The sequence below is a fragment of the Tamandua tetradactyla genome, chromosome 1 (assembly GCF_023851605.1).
Source record: "Tamandua tetradactyla isolate mTamTet1 chromosome 1, mTamTet1.pri, whole genome shotgun sequence".
NCBI classification, from domain to species: Eukaryota; Metazoa; Chordata; class Mammalia; order Pilosa; family Myrmecophagidae; genus Tamandua; species Tamandua tetradactyla.
Window position 1 is genome coordinate 150,748,836 of NC_135327.1, and position 13,134 is coordinate 150,761,969.

Below are 13,134 nucleotides of genomic sequence, written 5' to 3' on the forward strand. Positions count from 1 at the left end.
CTAGATACAAAAACTCAAAAATAGACAGCACAATACTACCTAATTGTAATGTAATTATGTTAAAACAGTGAATGAAGCTGCATCTGAAAAAAAAAGAAAAAGACTACACATAAGGATTTTTATTCCTCCTACAAACAAATATAGTCAGGGTATCCTAAATTCTCAGCTGTGTCTAAGTTCAAATCATATGTAGTTTGGGGAGAATTTATGTCTTGGTTTAGAGAAATAAAACTCTCCTAGAGAATTCAACAGAGTCATGATAGATTTCTTGCCTTGTAAGATTTAACTGCAATCAATAAATGATATGATTTTCGTTATGACTTTTTGCTACAAATTCCTCTTTTTCAATTAAAAAGAAGTTCAGAGCCTATGATTCACTGCCTATAGTACACCAACAAAGCCTGGCTTTAACCTAACTTCATTGAAATCAATACCTTTGACCTTTTCAGACCTGTAACAATCACCACCTTTTTGGCTATATGCAAGCTACAAAGTTTAAAGAGTAATTTTTGTGCCTTCAAATGAGATGGTCCCCTGTTGTAGCCATGAGAAAACAGCAGACCTCAGACCTTTTTAGGAGGACAATTATTTTAGAAAAATAATTAAGGGAGAGACTATTAGCTTAAAAATAAAATAAAGAAACTGAAATAGTACTGTTTTGAACATTTTTATTTTGAAATACTTTAGAACTTTCAGAACATTTACAAAAATATACAAACTCAATACAAAGAACTGCAAACTACCCCAAAACTCCAGACATCTAGATCCACCAATTTTAACATTTTGTGACATGTGCTCTATTATTTATCTATCCACTTATCTATTCATGAATCCTTTTCTAAATACTTGAGTGTAGGCTGTATACATCATCCTCCTTGAATACTTAATACTGCCAAGTACATTTCCTAAGAACCAGTATATTCATTTATGCAATCACCTTAAGTCCAGTTATCAAGTTTAAGAAATTTAACATTGATTTAAAGCTTACAATCTATATTCCAATTTTTCATACATCCCAATCACGACTTTTTGAGCCTTTTCTCTACCCTTATTATATACCATCCCGCACAGCATATGCATTTAATTGTCATCGTCTCTTTAGTTGTTTTTTCTTCTTTTTGTTAATTTTGAGAAAACATATACGACATAAACCTTCCCATCTAAGCCACTCCCAAACACACCATTCAGAAAGAGTAATCACATTCACAATGTTATGGTGCCCTCACCACCATCCATTACTAAAACTTTCCTATCCACTCAAAGAGAAATCCTTACCTTCATTATGTACTAATGGCCCATTCCCCCTGCCGCCTGCCCTTGGCAACTTTTATTCTACTTTCTTTCTCTCTATGAGCTTGCATATTTTTTATACTGTCTTTGTAGAAATATGTTTAAGCCGATGGGATTTAAATTTAACATCTTAAATCTATAACAATTCCAATTCCTCTGATACCAACCTAACTTCAATAGCATACCCAAACTATGTTCCTATAACCCTATGTCCCCCTCAACTTTATATAGTTCTTGTCACAAATTACATGTTTCTATATTATGAGTAAAATCCAAGGATTTATCATTACATTTTATGCATTTGCCTTTTAGATGCTTAAGGAATTTTTTTTTAAGTCGAGTTAAAAACCAAAAATACAATAGTACTGCAATTTTTATTTACCCATTTCATTTCTTTTCTGGAGATGCTCATTTCTTCATTTAGCTTGGATCTATTGACCAGTCTACTGGTGATGAACACACTCAGATTTTATTTGGGCATATCTTAATCTCTCCATTTTTGAAAAAGAGTTTTGCTAGAAATAAAATTCTTGTTTGGCAATTTTTTGCTTTCAGACCTTTAAATTTATGTCATCCCACAGTCTTCTTGCCTCCATGATTTCCAACAACAAATTGGTACTAAAACTTATTGAGGCTTTCTTATATGTGACACATTGCTTCTCTCTTATGGCTTTCAAATTCTCTCTTCATCTTTAGAATTCAACAGTTTGAATATAATATGCTTCAATATGAGTCTATTTGGCTCCATCTTGGTTGGGGTTCACTGAGTATCTTGTATGTGAATGCTCATATATTTCATTAAATTTGCAAAGTCTTCAGTTATTATTTTCTTTTATATTCTCTCTCTCATTTTCTTCTTTGTCTGGGATTCCCATATGCATTTATTGGTATGCCGGATGGTGTCCTACAAACTCCTCAGGCTCTGTTCATGTTTCTTCATTCTTTTTTCTACTAAATACTTACTGATCAGTAAATACTTACTGATTTCAATTGTCAAGTTCTCTGGTTCTTTCTTCTGCCAGTTCCAATCTGCTCTTGAACTCTTCTAGAGAAATTATAATTTCTGTTATTGTTGTCTTCAGTTCTGTTTGGCTCTTCTTCTTAATTTTCATCTTCTATTGATATTCTCTTCAGGTTCATCCATTGTTTTCCTAATTTTCTTTAGTTCTTTGTCCATGTTTTCCTTTAGTTCTTTGAACATATTTAGAATTAGTTTTTTAAAGTTCTTTTCTGTTGTGTCCCCTGTCTGCTCCTCATTCATTGGCAATCTAATGCTTTAATCTTCTCTTTTGCCTGGGTCATTGCTCCCTGTTTCTTTGAATGTTTTATAATCTTTTGTTGAAACCTGGACATTTGGATATCTTAATGTGTTTTCTCCGGAATTTAGGCTTTTGGGCATCTATTCTTTAAGCTTATGCCCAGCTAATGTTATGACACAGTTTCCCCTGAATGTTAGGAGCTAAGGAAACCAAAAAAAAAAGGAGAAGGAGGAGAAACATAAAATACTTTTTCCAGTTTTTGCGAATTGACCTGAATAAATGCGCTTTCAGGACTCGTTCATACAGTGAGTTCAGAGAATAGCTCAAGGCCAAAGCATAGGAACCTCCTTGAGACTTTCTGCACATGGGTCTTGTCATGCACATGTGGATTTAGCAATTCCCCAAATAAGACAGTTCCCAAAGTCCCATCTTCCCTAGGAAACAATTTCCTCATGGTCCCAGACTTTGTACTATAAGATGCGATAGGTAGCAATCTCTTGTCCCAGGGCAGCAAGACATGACTACTCTCCCACAGCAGTCTGCAGGAGAGCTCTGTGAGCTGTCTTCTACAGGCAGAGTATGTTCTGGGATGGTGAGTCCCTCAGGCCATTACCAGAAAGACTGGACCAGACATACTGAGTACATACACGACAATTGCTCTGCTCTGACCAGAACCAGGACCAGGAATCTACAATGAGCAGTGAGGAATGGGGGAGAGGCCAGGGTGCTAGGAAAGTAGCCTTTTTCTTGATTCAGCATTCACCCTGTTACTACAGTCTTTAACTATTTTCTAGAGCTTTGAGAAAGATGTTTCTGCCAGCTCTTACCGGTTGTTCAAAACTTCTTCAGGGGATGAAAACCCTGAAACATCTCACTCCACCATCTTGATCTGTCTTGAACTTCAATACTGCAAAACTGACTGACCAGGAAGATTGAAGTATATTGAAGATAAACGTATGTTCTGATCATAGAATTATTATTAGATACCAAAGCCATAAAAGAATTGGGGAAAAATGGTCCATAATTCCACCTTCTTTCTTTTGTTATTCTGTCTGCATGGCTTCTGGAGTACTCAGATTTGTCCTACTAGTATGCATAATATAAAATGTACTATAACTGAATCCAGGACTGTGAAAATGTTTAAACTAGAAATGGAGCATTTCTCTCATTTAAAGGGTGCTTATTACCCATTGTTTTAGTTTTTTAGTTGCTAAACAAATACCATGCAATGGGTTGGCTTAACAGAAATTTATTTGCTCATGGTTTTAGAGGCTAGAAGGCTTTCTTCCTTCTGGGATCGTTATCTTCTTTGGCTTTCCTTGCTTTTTTCCATCAAATGGTAATGCATATGGAGGCATCTTCTCCTTTCTTTTCCAGATTCTGCTGATTTCCAATTCTAGCTGCCTCCTGTGAATTCTTTCTCCATCTGACTTTCACTGTGCTAATAAAGACTCATAACCTGACTTAAAGCCCAATCTGATTCAGTTGGGCCATATTTGAACTAAAGTAACATCCTAAAAAGATCTTACTACGAGTCCACACCCACAAGAAAACAGACCAAGATAAAGAACATGTCCAAACTGGCATACACAATTCAATCCACCACACCCATACTCCTTTTAACTTAACCCTCTATAATAAGAATCCATTCAATTCAAAATTGTATTAAAAATTTTTTGACTATAGGATCCTTCACCTGGTGTTGGTTTGAATCTGTTATGTTCTTTTAATCCAATCTTGTGGGGGCAGACCTATTGTTGGGTAGGACATTTTGATGAGGTTGTTTCCATGGAGACGTGACACCATCCATTCAAGGTGGGTTTAATCTGCTTGCTGGAGTGCTTTAAGGGAGAGACATTTACAGAGACATTTCAGAGAGAGTGCTCAGAGACAGAAATGCCCACGCAGGAACAAGCAAGGACACACAGAAGCACAGAGGCATTTTGGAGAGAAGGACAGGCAGACATTGCCATCTGCCTCCCCATGTGCCAAAGGAACCCCGGGTGTCATTAGCCTTTCTTCAGAGTCAAGGTATCTTTTCTGGATGCCTTAATTTGGACATTTTTATGGCCTTAGAACCGTAAATTTGTAACCTAATAAATCCCCATTGTAAAAGCCAATCCATTTCTAGTATATTGCAGACTTTAGCAAACTAAAATACCTGGCAAGGTGACTGAAACCTAAACTCATATATATATTCCATTTGAGCTAAAAAGAAGAAATGGAAACAATAAAGAATCTCAGAAAATGTATACTTATTACAGTCTAGCTACATGACAATTAAGTAAAAAAGGGTAGGCTCTTCACACTTACTTCTGCTTACAGAGGTTTTCCTAAAGGAGCATCTAGTAGTGTCATGAAGTTCCAATTAGAAACCTCTCTTCCAAAGATCACCTTAGAATCCAGCCATGGCCAGTCACTCCACCTTGACCATAAAGTCCTGGCAGCCTCTCTCTACTCACATAAGTATACCTTCAACATGGCCTGGATGAGATGGAAAAGAGCTATATAATTCACAAGACTGACTTATAACATAATAGAAAAAGGACTGTCTTTGTCAAGAATGTAGAATTATAAAAACTCATTCATGTTTTCTTTTATTCTTTCATCCATCATTGAATAACTATAGAATTCCAACTCTGTTTCAGGTAGTATGCTAGTTAACAGGATTCTTCACTTTGAGATCTAATAACATTTTTGATGATCTTTTCTTTTTTTTTTTTTAACATGTGCAGGCACCAGGAAACGAACCTGGGTCTCCGGCATGGCAGGCAAGAACTCTGCCACTGCGCCACCACTGCCCGCGCAGATCTAATAATATTTTATTCAAAAAGAGTACTAAAAGACTTTCTTAAAATAACTATGTTCTAATTTTATTGCCTTATTCACATACCTATGGATCTTCAGTGTTCCCCTACTTAAAGATGGAATGAATATTTTCCTCCTTTTAGCACTTCTGCATGAAATTCTATTCACATAAAAATAATTTCTTAAATTTTATTTATTAAAAAAAGTCTTTCAAGCTATATTAATAAAATAAAAATGAACATATAGCCATATTTATTTTTACTGGAAATATACTAAATCGCCAAATTTTAATTAGCCTAATAGTGTACTGTATATTCTATGCACAATAGAATTACATATCAAAGTTTTATAGGCACTGCTATACATTTCTTGAATGAATAAAAATCTTCACAAATTACCTGAAAGGTAATCTACCAAAATATATCGAAAGTCTTCAAAATGATCTTATCCTTAGACCTCACAATATCACACCTAGTAATTATCTTAATTAGAAATATGTACAAAGATGCTCATCATACATCAGTACAGTGGAAAAGTGAGCCAACAACAGATACTGATTAAATAAATAATGGTTAAAACATGTGCTATATACTGTTAAAAATCACATGGCAGGGCAAGCCACAGTGGTTCAGTGGCAGAATTTTCACCTGCCATGGCAGAAACCTGAGTTTGATTCTTGGTGCCTGCCTGTGTAAAAAAAGAAAAAAAAAATTACATGGCAGAAAAACATCTAAGGATTTTTTGATATGCTTAGCAAAACAATTAAGTAATAAATTAATGAAATCCAATTTAGGGAAGGAAGGAAGGATGGATGGAAAGAAATAAAGGAAGGAAAATTTTGTAGAAAAGGACTAGAAGAATTGATAAAGGTTTAGAAAAGCAAACTTCGGAGTTAGAAGCCAAGGCTGAAAGCTGTGTAACCCTCAACAAATTAATCTCTCTGTCCCTGTTTCTTCAACTGTAAAACGAAGATAATAATAGTACCTTCATTACAGAGTTATAGGAGATATTAAATTTATAAATGAAAAATGAATATCATAATGACTGGAACAAAGTAAGCACTCAATACAGTTTAGCGATTATTATTATATAAAAGCATCTTAAAAATAATTAACTCGGAAGATTATGTATAAGTGGTTTTTATTTTATTTGTGTTTTTTTTCATATTTTTGAAGTTTTCTCCAATCAATATGCCGTGGTTTTGTAGTATGAACAAAGCAATGTATTGTTTCTAAATGGAAAGCACCTGATTTTGATAGCTATTATTACAAATATTTTAAAGGTTTGTTTCCTTTTTAACAAGTTCTTTCATGTAATGCATATCCTTAATTCAGATCACTGCAACAAGATTGCAAGGTAAAAAATATGTAAATGTTCTGGTTCAATGCAATAATGCAATAACTATAAAACACTACCATTAAAAATGTGTATGTCTTCACTATTTGACACAGTTATTCCATTTAATATGTCTAATTAATCATGACAAAAAATAGATCATATATAATTAATGTGTTACATTTATATAAATAAAAATTTCTACATATTATAAGACAGATTGCTATATATAAGTCAGCTACATAGAAAGGCCCTTGTAGATTATGTATCCCATAAAAAACATGCTATTAATCTTAATCTTATTTCTATGGGTATGACCCTAACATGAACAGGACCTTTTGAAGAAGTTATTTTTAGTTAGGGTGTGGCCAACTGAATCAGGATAGGTCTTAATTCTACTACTAGAGGCCTTATAAAAGAGAAAGCCCCAAGGAAGACCAGAGGCACGAAGTTAAAGGAACCCAGAAGAGAAGGGACAGGACATTACCATGTGATGGGAAAGCCAAGGAACCCAAAGATTGCTGGTCAGCCAGAAAGCTACCGACTCCAGGAAGCAAGTCTTCTAGCCTCTGAAACCACAAGCCAATAAATTTCTGTTATTATACCAATCCATTGTGCTATTTGTCATAGCAGCCCACAAACTAAGACAGCCCCAAACCACGATATATCCATATGTTGGCAACTCTCTAACTTCCTCATAAAACTGAATAAGGCTTTTCTATTCACTGTTTGGTCCTTCTTTGCCCAGAAGACAACATTTTCCTCACTGATGTGTCCTTGTGACCTAAAGAAAAAGTTCATAGCAAGGTATGTAGGAACAACAAGGAAGTGCCTCAGCAAATAAAGATTTCTTGGAAGCTGCCCGAAATTGTCCCCAAAGCACATACCTCCAAAAAAGCCAAATTCCCTAGCAGGTACAAATACATAGCAATCTATTCACATGGTATATAATAACCAGCAAATCTATGAAAATGAGACCACAGATTTTAATTCTTGTAGCTATTCATTGTTAGTCTTGATGGTATACCATAAAAAACAAATAATAAAAAATTCACCATTCCAACAGTAAAAATGTGTATCAATAGAAATTTTGGCCCAAGGGCTCCTTGAAATAGGTCAAAGATATTGAATTAAGAGGTTTGTGCTTGTTTGAAAGGATGTATGGACCCTAGAAAAGCCATGTTTTAATCAAAATCCCATTTCGTAAAGGCAGAATAATCCCTATTCAATACTGTATGTTTGAATCTGTAATTAGATCATCTCCCTGGAGATGTAACCCAGTCAAGAGTGGTTGTTAAGATGGATTAGGGGAGATATGTCTCCACTGATTTGGGTGGACCTTGATTGGTTTACTGGAGTCCTATGAAAGAGGAAACGTTCTGGAGACTGGGAGATCTCTGAGAGAACAGACAACGACATAGCCATGAGCAGCAGAGTCTACCAGCCAGCGACCCTTGGAGATGCCGTGTTCGCCATGTGCCCTTCCAGAGGAGAGAGAATCCCTTACCATGTTTGCCATGTACCTTCTCACTTGAGAGAGAAACCCCGAACTTCTTGAACCAAGGCATCTTTCCCTGGATGCCTTTGACCGTACATTTCTGTAGACTTGCTTTAATTGGGACATTTTCTTGGCCTTAGAACTATAAACTAGCAACTTAATAAATTCCCCTTTTTAAGAGCCATTCCGTTTCTGGTATATTGCATTCCAGCAGCTAGCAAACTAGAACAAACTTCAGACAGATCAAAAAAAGAGTTAAAAAGCACTGTGGCAGGTGAAAGTTAAGAAAATCATACAGTCCATGTATCCATTGCTACAAAACAAACCAATCCAAAATTTAGTAATTCAAAAAAAATCATTTATTTGCTCTTATTCTAAAATTAAAGCTACTCTCAGCCAGGAAGTTTTTCAGCTAGCATTCAACCTGTATTCAAAACCCACAGTCTCACCCAACTAAGGCAACAAACTCAAAATCCACTCTCTTGATATGCCTCAGGTCTGAGTATGGATCCTAGTTGCAAGTTGAGTGCAGCTAATCTTGATTAGAGATTTGTAAAGTAAAATGACAAGTAATTGGTCCCCCCTCAAACACACCTCACACACAATGGAAGGACAGGGACAGGAAAACCAGAGATTTCAAAAAGAAGAAGGAAGAATGGGAGACACAGCAGTCACCGTCCATAGCAAGCCTCAAATCTAGAAGCACATATTGTCAGGGTCTTCTACTCCAGGGGCAGGAACTACCATTGATTAGGGTCCTATTATGCTGTTGGTTCCTTAATCTATTCTTTTCCATGGTTCTTAATTTTGCCCTCTAAGCTCTTAGCTCTATATTCCGAGATCTTTTCTTTTTAGTAAGAAATGTTCAGTGTTTGCAACTGAGTACCTTTCTCAGCAGATTTGCTAGCCACAGTACAGTGAGAGCCCCAGGGATCTCTTTTTATTTTGGACCGATCATCCCTTTTAGTGCAAGACAACTCAACTCCCTTAAAACTTTGTAAGACTCCCATTAATCTAATTGGAGGTCACTCTATTACCCCCTAAAACTGCATCATAGCTCTTTTACAAATAGACCATTCTTTTTGTTGGGAGGTTCAGACAGCTATGGCACAACACCCTTAAGATTTTTAGAGTATCTTTTGCCTAGCTAAAAGGACTTATGAAGTAACACTTTTAATCTTTCTGAGGTCTTAACAAAGAGTTGTACTGGTTTGATCTTAACCTAAGGTTATTTCTCACTTTGAGAACTCTTCAATGCCAACAACTGTAAATGAAAAAGTTTATTTTCTAACACAGAAAATATGGGGCCAACCTGTATTTTCTGTAATTTCTGTCTGTGAATTCATTTCTCACTTTTCATACATTATCATACAAAGTTATAAGAATCCAGCTGATGGTTTCAATTTTCTGCCTAGAAATCTCCTTAAGGAGATCCATAAGTTCACCTTCTTTTAACAAGTCCCTTCAGGTGACAGCTTTTGTAAAATTACTTCATTACCTTAAACATGGATTTTTACAATTGTTTTATTACCCTAAAACATGGATCACCATCATTCCATTACTCAAAAGTGGTTTCCTCACCATTTTTCCAGTATCCACTAACAGTGTGCTATTTGTCCAGACTTTGCCAACAAACCATTTACCATTTTTCTAGCCTCCAACTGCCACCCAGTTCCAAAACCAATGTCCTCTATTTTTGTAATGGCAGCACCCCGCTTCTACTACCAATGCTTATTTCAGTTAGCTATTGCTTCATAATAAAACACTCCACATAAAACACTATGTGTCTTAAAAGAATAATCATTTATTTGCTCACAGTCCTGCAATTTGAGTGGCATTCGGCTGAGCAGATCCTCTGTAGCCACGCCTAGGGTGACTTCTATGGCTACAATCTTCTGGAGCTCAATGGGCCTGCAGATAAAAGATGACCTTACTCACATGTCATGCAGTGATCGTTGTCCAGGGACCTCATTTATTCTCCAATGTTCTCCCCAGCAGGACAACCTGAGGTTCTTACTTATTCCCAGTTCACAGATGCTTAATAAGGTTCTGCTTGAGTAACATTTGCTGATGTCCCACTGGCCAAAGCAAGTGACATAGACAAGACCGGTGTCAATGTGTGAAGACACGACCCAAATCAATGAAGGAAGCCTAATTCATTGAGAAGCCATTATTGTAAAATTCTACACTTCTCCCATGATAACTGAATGGGCCATTCACTCAACTGATGCTCTTGTCATTGTGTTTTCTATTAGTCCTTTTAAAAGCTACAAAGATAAACAGAGAATTACTTATGATACAGAAATTCCACTCCCAGGCATATACCCAAAAGAAATGAAAGCAGAGATTCAGATAGATACTGGCATGTGAATGTTGACAGCATTATTTGCAATGGCCAAAAGGTGGAAGCATGTCAAATGTTCATTGTCCAATAAATGGATAAACAAAATGTGGTATATGTATGCACTGCAATATTCTTCAGCATAAAAAGGAATTAAGTTTTGACACATGCTACAATATAGATGAACCTCAAAAACATTATGCTAAGTGAAATATGCAAGACACAGCACAAAAGGACAAATATCCTATGACTCTACTTTTATGAAGTATCTAGAAGGGAGGCAAATTCATAGAGACAGAAAGCAGATTAGTTACCCGGGCCAGGCCAGAGGAGAGGGGAATAGGGAGTTTTTACTTAAGGGATATAGAGTTTCTATTTGGAGTGATGAAACATTTTGGAAACAGACAGTGGTGATGGTTGCACAACATTGTATATATAATCAATACCACTGAATTGTAACTTAAAAATAGTTAAATGACAAATTTTATATCATACATAGCTTCGAATAATAAGAACACTAATTAAAAATATTAACATATGAAACAAAAAGAAAAAAGAAAGCTACAGAAATGAAAGACGATTTATGGTTTATTTTTAAAAAAGAAGTATTAGCTGACAAAAATAAATTTAAAAGATAATTAGGTACTTTAAAAGGAAAGTGGCAAGTTAAAAAGTATGGAACAGGCATTTCAAAATAAGAATAAAAATGGGAAGATAAGATGTTATAAAAATTAGAAAGTATGAAAAGATAAAAGGAGAATTTATAAAATAGTATGAAAATTAAGAATGGCAAATATTACAAACTGATATAATCATTGATCTGAGATGTTAAAAACAATTTTAAAAAATCTAACAACTATATGATGAATACTTCAGACAAAAGCATGGGGATTAAAAATATATATTTTTAAAAGATACTAGGAGTAAGAATTCAAAAAGCTCAACAAACAAATGCATATACCATGTCCAACAGAGCCTTCAACAATTTGCCCTTACCCAAGACTTGGGGCTCTGTGTAAGGAAATGGTTCTCAGACTTTAGCAGTATTTATAGAACTTCTTAATATGCAGATTTCAAGGCCCCCTGGCAAGTGATTCTAATTCATAGGTCTGGAATGGAGCCCAGTAATGTGCATTAATAAGTACTCCAGGTGATGCTTATCAAAAAGGCCCACAGACCTTACTAGCTACAAAAGGGCTTTTTTGGACAAGGGGTAGACCATGGGCCTCCTTACCTTTATATTGAACTTATTGCTTGAAGCCCTAGACAAAGCCACATTTAAAATTTCAGAATCAAAAGCGAATGTGTTCTGCTCCCTTTGTTATAGCTCTATTTGAGCTGCTGCTACCTTTCAATTCTCCCTTTAACAATAAAGCCGCACTTTTCAAACTACAGGTCATGACCAATAAATGAGTCACAGAATCAATTTAACAGGTTGCAACCAGAATAGAAATTGTCAGAGGGCACTGCACATAATAAGAGTAATTATTAAGTATTATTTGATGAAATTTTTGTTTCAGATGTTTGTATGTGTGCACTTGTGCGAACAATGCAAAACTGTATTACTTATTACAAGTCATAGTCAAAAAGGCTTGAAAGTCTCTGCCAGAAAGAATACGATGGATTCATCAAGGAGCTAAAAAATATTCAGGTGAATAATGCAGAAACACATTCAATGTCTAAGTAATAAAAAAAAATGAAGATAATTTCATTTTTTTTAATGTTTCTGTAGGATTTAATTATTCAGGGACTTCAATGCTTCAAAGAAACAATTTAATATGTACTTATTCAGCAAACTTCTGAACAGTAAGTGAGAAGAACATGGCCCCTTTCTAACTAGAGGACATACAAAAGGGTTGATAATCATTAGCTCCGCTGAAATTTACAATGCAGTAGGATTTCAAATAAGAGTGAATGCTAGAATTCAGGAAAATAGTACGAAGGAGACAGGAATTGAGTTCAGCCTTAAATTTAGAGTAAGATAAGGAAAAAGAGAGGAAAAGGGATAGTAATGAGTCTTATTATATAGTCAAACTAGTCTAAAATGCGTGTAAAAAGAATCACAAAAGCCTACTGTCATATACAATAATGGGTAGATTTTCTCCATACAGTCAGCCAGACACCCAGGTTCCTTCTATCTTATGGCTCCACCATTTCCTATGGCCACAGAGTCCTCTACTGGACTGACCAGAAGACAAAGGAAAAGAGAGAGCATGGAGGTTCACAAATAAGACTTTTATGGCCAGGCCTGGAAATGGCACAATGTTTCCGTTCATTTCCAATTGGCCAGAACTCAGTCACAGGGCCACATCTGACTATAAGAGAGGCTGGAAAATGTAGTGTTACAACCAAAATGGAGAAACATCATTCCTCGCTAGTCCTCTGTATTACAACAAAAACACCCTCCTGAATATGATAAAACAAACAAACACAGGATGACTCTAAAAGATGGAAAGAAGAAGTCAGACTGATAGCTAAGGACCCTCGGACTTGAGGATCAACAAGGTAAGTTTCCTGGGTTTTCTTCTGTCTCTCATATATCCCAAAAGACATGCTGGAAATGCCTGCAACCTGGAGCCACCGATAGGCAGGACAAAATAAAG

The 13,134-nt window shown here is 35.8% G+C and overlaps 1 protein-coding gene across 23 annotated transcripts in view; it reads right to left on the bottom strand.

Annotated features, from left to right (window-relative positions):
- Window positions 1-13,134, bottom strand: part of IMMP2L (inner mitochondrial membrane peptidase subunit 2) — a 980,891-nt gene that overhangs the window by 917,158 nt on the left and 50,599 nt on the right. The window lies entirely within an intron of this gene.